The 12880-nt window shown below is 36.7% G+C and overlaps 1 pseudogene; it reads right to left on the minus strand.

The window, feature by feature from the left end:
- Positions 1-907: 907 nt before the first annotated feature.
- On the minus strand, positions 908-6626 carry LOC137761387 (inosine-5'-monophosphate dehydrogenase 2 pseudogene; annotated as a pseudogene).
- Positions 6627-12880: the final 6254 nt, after the last annotated feature.

Genomic DNA, 12880 nt, shown 5'->3' on the forward strand with positions numbered 1-12880 from the left:
TATGGAGTTGCTTTTAACCACAATATGGTAACTGGGACCAGAAACAGTGGACAAGTTATTTTTTAATTGTTTTGTTTTGGTTTTGGTTCTTAATCTTTTCCACTTCAACAGCCTTACACTATACCAAAATGAGATCACAATCTTGATCAACTTGTGACTTAAGAAGAATACTGAGAGAATCTAAATATAGTGAAAAACAAATGACTGTCACTGATATCCAGGATAAAATATTTCAACCTTGTTTTTTAGAGGATGGGGTTATTTTACATATCCCAAATTAACCGCAACAGGAAAACTGCCTTATTTTGGGTAAATCAGGAAAACAGAATGAAATTTATGAATAGCAAGAATACGTAGTCATTCAAGACAATGCACTTTCTTTTTTGAGGAGTTTTTTTTTTAACATCTATTTGAATCGATTAGTGGGAAACAGAGGTAGAACAAAGCCTAGATTTGGGGATTCCTCTTTCCCAAGCAGATATATTCTTCCTGTTAGCAGGGTCAATGTGGAGAGAATAAATAGCAGTGAGAAAATAATTCTTTTTTAAAGGATCATATGCATTATAAAAAGATGATTTGTCAAATAGAAATCCATTAGTAATTTTTCTTTACAGAATGATATAACTTTGAAAAATGAAGATTATTAAATACAGAAAGTAACCTAACTCACAATAAATTCATTCTCATCATTACTGATAATCACTCACAAAACATATCCTGAGGTCCTTTGCATATTCATTCATTAACCAAGCTGGCAAATCATCACTTTGACACACGGGTTATCCATGACTATCAGGCACATGGCTCTGTAAGTTTTCCGGCCAGGGACCCCTATTTTATCTAAAGAGTGAGACATTGGTCAAAATTTTTTTTTTCAAACTTTTATTGAAAAACCGAGGGTGTGCTGGATCCCTTTTCAGAAAAGACGCTTCTCATATGAGTGGAGGCTGTGGACAGCACCTTCCACCTGAGCTGAGGATGTTCCCTTCTCAAACTTGAGCTCTCCAGAATACATCATGGCTTGGGCTTGGGTCGAACTCTTGGCACCAGTGTACTGGCAGGAGTGCTAGATGCTGGCAATCAGGTAGGGAACAAATTTGTGGATGGATCCTTTATCCTGCACAGCCCCAGAGAGCCCCCGGGCCACCCTGATATTGTCAGCTTCACTGAAGTATCAGTTCTGGCTGCTGAGATGTTTGTCCATGGCATCGAGAGAACCCATACCATGATATTTCTTTAGCTGGATCCCATCAGAGAAGAAAACTCGCCAGGGGCTTCAGTGGTAACAGCCAGGAGGGAGCCCATCATGACTGTGGAGGCCCCAAGGGCCAAAGCTTTGGCAATATGGCCCACATTTTGGATTCCTCCATCAGCGATGACAGGGACACCAAAGCGCCATGCATATTCTGACACTTTGTACGCTGCTGTTGCTTGGGGCCGCCCACAGGCCAGCACTTCTTGAGTGATGCAGATGGAGCCACTGCCCATTCCCACCCGCAGGGCATCTACACCAGCATCAGTGAGGTTCTTGGCCTGAGCAGCTGTGACCACATTGCCTCCAATGACTTGGAGACTGGGGTATTTCTCTTTGATGTATTTGATGTTGATCTGGAAGATGGAGTTTTCCCTGGGAGGAGTCCAAAACCATCACATCCACACCAGCCTGGGCTAGCAAGTCCAGCCGATACTTGTCATCCTCATGAGTGCCGATGGCTGCTCCACACAGCAGCTGCTTCTTGGCGTCTTTGGAGGCCAGCGGGTAATCTCAGTTTTTCTTCAGGTCTGTCTGGGCAATGATGGCAACCAGCTTATCATCTTCATTTACAACTTTCCCTGGTCATGCTCCTCCTCCTTGAGAAAATCAATGTCCCTTGAGGAGATGATGCCCACCAGGTGGCTCCCCATCCGGCCTGTGTCAGTGATGGGGATACCGCAGAAGCCATGCCGGGCCTTGGCTTCAAAGACATCCCACACTCGATTCTTGGGACTGAGGACCACAGGGTCCATGATGAATCCCTGCTCATATTTCTTCACTTCACGAACTTCATTGGCCTGGAATTCTGATGTACAGTTGTGGTGGGTGAAGCCAATACCACCTGTAAGCGCCATTGCTATGGCCATCCCAGCCTCTGTGACTGTGTCCATGGGTGAGGAAAACAGTGGGGTCTTCAGAATGATCTTTTTAGTCAGAGCAGAGGTCAGGTCCACTTGGTCTGCAGTGAAGTCGATGTACCCGGGGAGAATGAGAAAGTTGCTGTAGGTGAGACTGTCCTCGCGGTTGAACAGCTGCTGTGTAGTGAGTCCATCGTCTGGCACGTGGGACGTGCCGCCGCTCTCAGGTAGTCAGCCATGGCTAGCACAGGGCAAGGCCGAGAATCTCCAAGGACCACGCCGCAGAGCCAAAATTTTTATATACTGGTAATTTGGGGGGAAAGCTTAAATCATCATTATAAATTCTACTCACTTAATTCTAAACGACTCAGACTGATTTTCTTATAATGTGTGTTAAGCTAAAAAGAAAAAGTACTTTTGATTATTTAGAAATTTCAAAATTCTGAAATTTGTGAAACACAGTTCTTACAGCAATGATTCATCCTCTAAGAAATAATATAAATGGGGTTGTCTATTATTTTAAGAGTCAACACATTTTTACTGACGTGCATGTCTTCTTAAATAGCCTAAAGTTCTTTTCTATTATGTTAAACAACCATTATCCTCCAGATCTGAACTAGACAAACCAAGGTACACATTATTGAAAGTCTTGCCATGAGTCATTTGGCAATTATCTGAGAATAATTACCCTTGGAATCCTGACTCACAAATAATTTAGCTATTCAGCCCACCTTCTTTGTACAAAAGCTTAGTGTGAAATGGGAACCAAGGAAATAAAATAAACGTCTGTTTCCAATATTAAGAACATCTGCATGAGTAAAAATTATTCAAAAAGATACCATGAATTTTTTAAAAGAAATGCAGCATGTAAAAATTAAGCACCTGGTCTTTTCCTTTATATTTCATTAAAAAATTCTAACTAGACTATCACCAGCTGTACATTTTACTACATTTTATATTATGGCGGGCAGTCAAAGCAATATTGCATTCTTTCTCATCTGAATTCCACATAAAAATTAATTTTAAAAAAAAGGAAAAAAGCAGAGCATGTCTTTTGTCAGATGCAACAAAGAGTTAAGGATGTCACACAAACTGAGAAGAGACGATAAAAATGATCCAAAAACAAAATTGATTCCAAATAGAAAGTTTGAGATAAAAGAAAAGTGATATTGTTTGATTTCTTGTTAATTCAGACTTCCTAAAAGAAATGGGAATTTGGATAAGAAATTTTGTTTAGCTTTGGAGAAAGGATGTACATAATTTATAAGTAAAAACTGAGGAAATGGAGAAGGTCATCTTACTGGTTATTTTTTGTCCTGTAGCCTGATGATTCATAAACCAAGCAAGAAGAATATGCAAGTTATAAATCAGGAATCAACCAATACCAATCAAGTTTCCATATTTTTAAGAGAAACAAAGAATAATTAGGGAAAACATTCCTAAGACAAGCAAGAATTATTGTCTTAAAATGGGCAGATCAAACAATATCACTTAGGTTCCAGTTGGCATATCCAATTGCTTTATGTAAATTGATTAGTCCAAGGATTTGAAAAGTTTTCCTCTTTACTTTAAAAATATTCATTCTGTTAACAAGTAAGCAAAACAAACATGGCTCACACCCTTAGCTTCATCTGTAAAATGAAAAATAGCATTGAGATAGCATCTCAATAAGTGTTGTTCCCTTCCCCATTCCCTCTCTATCTCACATTAATGGAAAGTCACAGGCCATACAGAATGAATACCAGATAGATAAGATCCTTTAGGTTAAGTGACAACATGTGTCTGTTGCTTCGCTTTTGGAAAATGTTGATTGCCTCTAACAACAATATTGCCTGTAGTCCTCATCATATAATAAGAAATGAAAATAAGATATTATTATATTTTTCTCTTTTGAAAAAAATGTCTTTGAATTTTTAAGATAGATGTATCATATTCTTACATGATAAAGTTTTTTTTAGAAATGCTATACATTTCTGTTACATTCAAAACACTAAACATTACTAAGATGTACCATAAAATTCAACTATAATGTATGTGTTCATTTTAAGACTTATATCCATGCTGTAGATAACGAAAATAAATTGAATGTTCTATAATATTTGTCTTTTAAACCAAAACCCAGGGTGGACAGAGATGGGAAATAATAACACGGATTTACTTTTTTAATACTTAGCCATGGGTGATCTCATATTTGTAAAGAAAAGTAAAATTATGTTAATATTGTAGAACCGACAACACACTTAAAAGAATGTAACTCTACACTGTTTTCTATTGCCTATGAAATCCTAAGAAAACAGAATTTTATCAACAGAATTATTGCTAGGAAAATTATAATAATAACTGGCAGTATTTTCATGATTTTTTCTATTTACTAGGAAAAAAGTAGAAAAAGGATGAAGCATGTGATGCCTTTATTTAATATCGCACTACCTCACCTTAGCGTATGGCTACATAAGGATTGAAAAAATTGCATGGATTTTGTTTTGAATTTCATTTAAATTAAAATTTTCTCACATGTTCAATCTTGTGAAATTTGCTAACGTTTGATCTTCGCTTCAGTAATCAATCTTTTGTTTTCCTTTTTTGTTGTTCCTGTTATGACTTTTTTCCCACTTCTACTATAATCTTCCTGAAAAAAGTTATTAACATTTGGGCCTTTAAGAATAAACAGTGTCAATGAAAAAAAATCTAATATCCCTATATAATTTATACTATAACTTCTCATTACCCTCCAAAGAAGGGTAAAAACATTTTCATGAAAAAAAAAGCTATTTTAGTGACCTTTTGTCCCTCCCTAAGAGGAAGAAGTCTGACAGGTAGATATATGGAGAGTTTGTTATTGTAAATTCCAGATCTTGTGATTATCTCTGACTCAACTTCTGGGGTTTTATCTGGAATTCCTGTGAAGGGTCAACAAGTGTATTACTGCCTGTCTTCACCTTCTTGTGACCTTAATTTTAAAACTACACCTTATAGGACTCAGAAAGCAGATTATATAGTGCTGCATTTCAGCAGATAGACTTTGGAATGGGACGCATCAGAAAATATATAATTATCTCAAGCAACCAGAAATTTACAACTTTTTAATATATTTATGTATATCTACTTTTGTTTATCTTTAATTGTAGAGTTTAAGGAAAAAAATTTAGGAACTTTTTGACTCCAATACTTTTTCAGAGCCAAACATCCCACTGCATTATTTCTTCTGGAGGAAAATGTTTTTATAGTATTTCTATAATTAAATGATATCTAATATAGATAGATGTAGATGTATTTACATAAATACATCTTAATAGATAAACCATGGTGAATATTCACATTAAAATTTTGGAAAATAGACAAATGTAGATAAAGCAACACATTTTGATGATATAACTTGTCCACGTATACTAGAAAACTGAAATGAGCAATTTCTGAGTAAATTTTAAGTATAAACTTAAGTTCACTGGTTCCAAGCCTCCAATTATTGCTCCAGAGACCTTGAGCAGTGGTTAAGAATAACAGAACTGTTACTATTACGGGATGGTGATAATTGGTTTACTAAAAAGAACACATAACATAGATAACAAATGGTGGAAACAAATGTACAAGAAGAAAGGAAATTAAAGATGAATATATAGAAAATTTCCTGGAAAGGAGATATTGCAGTGTAATGCTTCAAGACTATGGTTTTGATGTTGTGTAATGGGTTTCAGACCACTTGCTAGATGTGAGATGTGTGATCTTAGGCAGGTCATTTAACCTCTCTAAACGCATTTTTCCATCAGTGAAAAGAATATAAAATTGTGCCTATCTTATAGGTCTGACATGAGGATAAAAAGTTACACATTTGGCACAATACCTGGCATATAAGCCTTTGTTGTTATGAAAATGTCCACTGTAAATTTAACAAAATAATTGGATGATAAACAAAACCATCCAAATATTATAGATGATCCAAAATGTTACTATAGTCTAAAATGTAAGGTCCCAATTAATCTCAAATGCAGTTATGGGATAAAATTAAATTCTTATTATTAGAAAAGGAAAAGAATTTCAATAAAGAACCAAGCTATGACTTTGGTTTATTGTCTGAAACAGAATAATACATGGAAATCATGAGCTATGGGTGCAACCGTCTTTTGTGTCATGCTTTATCCCTGTGACATTGTTAAAGACTTACAACAAATCAAAAGTTGAGAACACTTGAATACTAAAAGCACAAAAAATACCCCTAAGAATAATGATTACGTGAGATTAAGAAATCTAGCACATTCATATTTTCAACAGCAATTTTTCAGTTTCTTTTAATTTGAGAAAAATTTCTGCCATCTTAAACATTTTTCCCTGCAATCATTTAAAGACAAACAAGACTCAGAAGTAAAAATCTATGAGACCATTTCCACTTATTACCACATAAAATGTGAGCGGGAGCTTTTCCTTTTGATCAAGTTTGACTGGCAAATTTTGCCAAGCTACATTTAAATATCCCATCATGATTCCAATTCTTTCTGCACACATACCTTTCCAGTCATTTTGTTTCAAATGATTGTTAATACCCTGAAGTCCTAAAAAAGTTCAGTCAGTATAGTCAAACTGGATATGTACTTAGAAATAATCACAGAGAGCTCATGACAATGTGTATTTTACACACTGAACTTGTCTCCTGGTCAGTTATGCCTGGTCTGAAATTAAATATTCTTGACCTATTTCTGTGATTTCTCTTACATTGTTGTCCTAAACTATTTATTATCTAAACATTATAATTTTATATGTTTATTCCATTTCTCAAATATTTATAGCCAAATCTTTTTTAGATATCTTGATGAAGTAACCTCACCATCTATCTATATATTTACTAGACAAAATAACAGTAAAAATATTTTTTGAGATCTCTGATTCTCTTGGTACCACTGATAATTTAGCATATTGCCCTATCAACAGACAATAGAATCCTGATTATCTATTAATTAAGGCATATTTTCTATGACAGCTAGGGCCTAACTAAGCCCAATATCTTTGTTTTGCCTTTTCAGTTCCTGCTTGATTGATTAGTTCATTTATGTACCCCAGTGTTCCAATAAGACATTATATATAGGCTTCAAAATATCAAATAGATCATGATTTCTACATTTCTTTTATTTTAATTGAATTTTATTATTAAATATTCATAAAGAGGAGCATATTTAACATATATGGCTAGCTCAAAGAGTAGTAATAAAATGTATACCGGTTTTCCCATTAACCAATTTATGTAGTTGGGGCCTTGTATTTTCTAAAGCTTCATATTTTGTCATCTTTGCTTGCAATTCCCCCCATCAGAGATAACCAATAAATTTTGTATTATTCATTATCTCTTTTCTCTATGGATTTTGCCACATGTATCTATATACTTATACAACCTGTTCCTTTTGGCCCAAATTTGAACTTAACATGAAATCATACTGAAGAAACTCTTCTGTGACATGATTTGACACTCGACATTAAGTTTTGAGATATGCTCATGTCTATCATTGTGCATTATTCCATCTTAGTATGATGCCATTGTCGACATATATCAAATTTTATTTATGCACTGCTGACAAATGTGTTGAGGGCTATGTTTTAGTCTGAGCCTCCTATCACAGTACAGGAGAGACTTGAGGAGACCTATTGCTGGGTCATAGGGTACATTTTGAACTTTACTTGGAAAAGGCAAACTGTTTTCTAGAATACACCAATCTATAATTCCCACAGCAGTGTGTTAGAGTTCCTATTGTTCCTCATGTCTGAAAATATGTGATCTTATCGGCTTTTAAATTTATGTGTGGTAGGTATATCATTGGACCTTTAACTAATATTTTCCTCAGAACTAATAAACTTAAGCATCTTTTCATATATTTATTAAAATTTGTGTTTCCCTTCTAAGAAATAACTGTTCATAACTTTTTCACATCTTTTTCACTGGATTGTTGGTTTATGTATTTCCTTTTGGTTCATGGGAATATACATGGCATATATATATATGCTAATCTGTTTTTTACTTTTCTTTTTACTTTTTTAATGAACATAAGTTCTTAATTTTAATGTAGATGAAACTATCAACTTCTTGACATCGTTTTGAGCTTTTTTAATATTAAGAAAGTATCCTCTACTTCAAGTGCATAAAGATATTCTCTATGATTGATGCTAAGGTTTGAAGAGCTGGTTTTCAGAGTTAAGTTTTTGTCCATCTAGAATTGACTTCTGTGGATGCTGTGAGCTATAGATCTAATGTTCCTGAATTTAATAAGCCATCCTTTCCCAATGCCAACTTTCACCTGTATCAAATGTTAATATAAACACCAGTTTATTTCTGGGTTCTCTGATTAATCAATATAGTTTTCCAACTCTGCACAAATACCAAACTGTCTTATTACAGGTTTATTTTGTCTTGATATGTCCTAGAGCTTAGGTTTAACAAGCCAGATACATTGCTCAGAGACAGGAGGCAAAATGTTGTTACTCTCTTTATTTCTAGAGATGTTTGTACCTTACAATTTATCTCATCCTCCTCTTTCAATACAACTATACACACTTTGTTTTGTATAGAATGTGCTTGGTATATCTTTCATTGTACCTTTTACTTTGAACCTTTCTTTGTTTTTATATTTTACTTGTGTCTCTTATTTAGAACATATAGCCAGATTTTCTTTGTATTTCTATTTTGATAATCTTTTATTTTATTGAAGAATTTAGTCTATTTACATTTGTTGTGTTGTTGACATAAAATATTTGGAATTATTTCTATCAACTTTTTTCTATGTTTCTTATTACATTTTCCTCTACTAGTTTCACAGCTCAGTCTTTAATTCCTATTCATTTAGTGGTTACCCTAGATATTTAATTTATGTTACTTAAAAGGTTCTAAAGTTAATAGTATCATTAATTTGAACAATAATAGCATATAAGTTGGAAGGGAGCTAATTAGAATAAAGCAAGCCTAGGTCCTTGTATTATTTGAAGAGAAAGTTACATCTGGAGAACTTTATACCAGAAACACTTTATACTTAATTTTTTGCTTTTTTGTGGGACCACATAGGTAATATGGCTTGGGGCCTCAAACCAACAATAGGAAAGAATTCTTAGGGATTCTCATGGGAGACTTTCTTCATTCACCCAGAGCCGAAGTATCCTCACAATGCCACTCTGCAGAACAGCTTTATATTGACATGGTTTATTTTTCATTATTTGCTTTTTGTTATTGTTACCATGGTTTATTCACTGAACAGATCACCTGTGCAAGAATATCAGATATGATCTCCCAATTTTTGTAAACCCATCATTTTGTCTCCCACCTCTGAGTGGTGCATCAGCCTGTTAAACCTAAAGTTCTAGGCCAAAGCTTCTCAAGTAACCTGAGGTGAAGAAGCAGGTTTTTTTTGTTTTTGCTTTTTAATTTCCAATCCTTTGCAAGCAAGCCCTAGAATCACCCTCTTTTCAAAGGTTCCTTTTATTGAAGAATGGGTTCCAGTGGAACTTAGAAACCAAGATCTGGATACTGGCTAGCTTGTTTCTACTGGGGTATCACTGCTTCTAGATCCTCCCAGCAAAGAGAGCTATGAAATATGTGTATATTAACCCATGTACATGAACATATCTGTAATTATCTATGTGCATATATTGATATATTAAGCTGAAGATAAGTTTGTACTGCCTTTGCTTGAATTCTATATGACAAGGCATATATTTAAGCTTTAAGAATGGTATTTTCCTTATCCACAAAATAAAATTAATTAAAAAAAAATCACCTGGAAACACTAGCTTTTAGAAGCTTTTTGCAAGACGTATATTGATATTTTAAAATAATAAAACTGAGGTCAAGGCTGGAGGTGCCTTCAAGATGGCAGAGGAGTAAGATGTGAGATCACCTTCCTCCCCACAAATACATCAAAACTACATATACATGTGGAACAGCTCCTACAGAACACCTACTGAATGCTGGCAGAAGACCTCAGACTTCCCAAAGGACAAGAAAATCCACACATACCTGGGTAGGGCAAAAGAAAAAAGGAAAAACAGAGACAAAAGAATAGGGATGGAACCTGCACCTCTGGGAGGGTGCTGTGAAGGAGGAAAAGTTTCCACACATTAGGAAGCCCCTTCACTGATGGAGAAGGGGGTGGGCAGGGGGGGAAGCTTCAGAGGCACAGAGGAGAGCACAGCAAGAGGGATGCAGAGGGCAAAGCGGAGAGATTCCTGCATAGAGGATCAGTGCCGACCAGCACTCCCCAGCCTGAGAGTGTTGTCTGCTCACCTGCTGGGGTGGGTGGGGGCTGGGAGCTGAGGCTCAGTCTTCAGAGGTCAGATCCCAGGGAGAGGACTGGGGTTGGCTGAGTGAACACAGCCTGAAGGGAGCTAGTGCATCACAACTAGCCGGGAGGGAGTCTGGGGAAAAGTCTGGAACTGCCTAAGAGGCAAGAGACCATTGTTTTGGGGTGCACAAGGAGAGGAGATTCAGAGCACCACCTAAATGAGCTCCAGAGACGGGCGTGAGCCGCAGCTATCAGCACAGACACCAGAGACGGGCATGAGACTCTAAGGCTGCTACTGCAGCCACAAAGAATCCTGTGGGCAAGCACAGGTCACTATCCACACCACCCCTCCCAGGAGCCTGTGCAGCCTGCCACTGCCAGGGTCCCGTGATCCAGGGACAACTTCCCCAGGAGATCACACGGCACACCTCAGGCTGTTGCAATGTCACACCGGCCTCTGCTGCCACAGGCTTGCCCTGCATTCTGTACCCCTCCCTCCCCCTGGCCTGACTGAGCCAGAGCCCCCTAATCAGCTGCTACTTTAACCCCATCCAGTCTGGGCAGGGAACAGATGCCATCAGTCAACCTACACACAGAGGCAGGGCCAAATCCAAAGCTGAACCCCAGGAGCTGTGCCAACAAAGAAGAGAAAGGGAAATTTCTCACAGCATCCTCAGGAACAGCAGATTAAATCTTCACAGTCAACTTGATGTACCCTGCATCTCTGGAATAGACTTTGGGAGCAACTGTAGACTTGGGGTTTGCTTTCTGCATCTAATTTTTTCTGGTTTTATGTTTATGTTAGTTTAGTATTTAGAGTTTATTATCATTGGTGGATTTGTTTAATGATTTGGTTACTCTCTTCCTTTTATATACATATATAGATATATATATTTTTTCCTATTTCTCTTTTTGTGAGTGTGTATGTGGATGCTTCTTTGTGTGATTTTGTCTGTATAGCTTTGCTTTTGCCATTTGTCCTAGGGTTCTGTCTGTCCATTTTTTGTTTGTTTTTTTATTATAGCTTCTAGTGCTTCTTATCATTGGTGGATTTGTTTTTTGGTTTAGTTGCTCTCTTTCTTTCTTTTTCTTTATTACTTTTTAATTTTTAATAATTTTTTTATTTTAATGACTTTCTTTTATTTTATTATTGTTTCTTTCTTTCTTTCATTTTGTTCTCCCTTTTCTTCTGAGCCGTGTGGCTGACAGGGTCTTGGTGCTCTCGCCAAGTGTCAGGCCTGATCCTCTGAGGTGGGAGAGCTGAGATCAGGAGATTGGTCCACCAGAGACCTCCTGGCTCCACATAATATCAAACAGCAAAAGCTCTCACAGAGATCTCCATCTCAACACTAAGACCCAGCTCCACTCAACGACCAGCAGTCTACAGTGCTGGACACCCTCTGTCAAACAACTAGAAAGACAGGAACACAACCCCACCCATTAGCAGATAGGAGCACCTAAAATCATAATAAGGTCACAGACACCCCAAAACACACCACCGGACGTGGTCCTATCCACAAGAAAGACAAGATCCAGCCTCATCCACCAGAACACAGGTACCAGTCCCCTCCACCAGAAAGCCAACACAACCCACCGAACCAACCTTACCCACTGGAGGCAGACACCAAAAACAATGGGAACTACAAACCTGCAGCATGTAAAAGGGAGACACCAAACACAGAAAGGTAAGCAAAATGAGAAGACAGAGAAATACACAACAGATGAAGGAGCAAGGTAAAAACCCACCAGACCAAATAAATGAAGAGGAAATAGGCAGTTTACCTGAAAAAGAATTCAGAGCAATGATAGTAAAGATGATTCAACTTCTTGGAAATAGAATGGAGAAAATACAAGAAACGTTTAACAAAGAACTAGAAGAACTAAAGAGCAAACAAACAATGATGAACAACACAATAAATGAAATTAAAAATTCTCTAGAAGGAATCAATAGCAGAATAACTGAGGCAGAAGAATGGATAAGTGACCTGGAAGATAAAATAGTGGAAATAACTACCGCAGAGCAGAATAAAGAAACAAGAATGAAAAGAATTGAGGACAGTCTCAGAGACCTCTGGGACAACATTTAACACACCAATAATCGAATTATAGGGCTCCCAGAAGAAGAAGAGAAAAAGAAAGGGACAGAGAAAATATTTGAAGAGATTATACTTGAAAACTTCCCTAATATGGGAAAGGAAATGTCAATCAAATCCAGGAAGCACAAAGAGTCCCATACAGGATAAATCCAAGGAGAAACATGCCAAGACACATATTAATCAAACTATCAAGAATTAAATACAAAGAAAAAATATTAAAAGCATGAAGGGAAAAGCAACAAATAACATACAAGGGAATCCCCATAAGGTTAACAGCTGATCTTTCAGCAGAAACTCTGCAACCCAGAGGGAGTGTCAGGACATATTTAAAGTGAGGAAAGGGAAAACCTGCAACCAACATTACACTACCAGCAAGGATCTCATTCAGATTTCACAGAGAAATTAAAATCTTTACAGACA

This window comes from Eschrichtius robustus, chromosome 1, assembly GCF_028021215.1.
Source record: "Eschrichtius robustus isolate mEscRob2 chromosome 1, mEscRob2.pri, whole genome shotgun sequence".
Lineage (NCBI taxonomy): Eukaryota > Metazoa > Chordata > Mammalia > Artiodactyla > Eschrichtiidae > Eschrichtius > Eschrichtius robustus.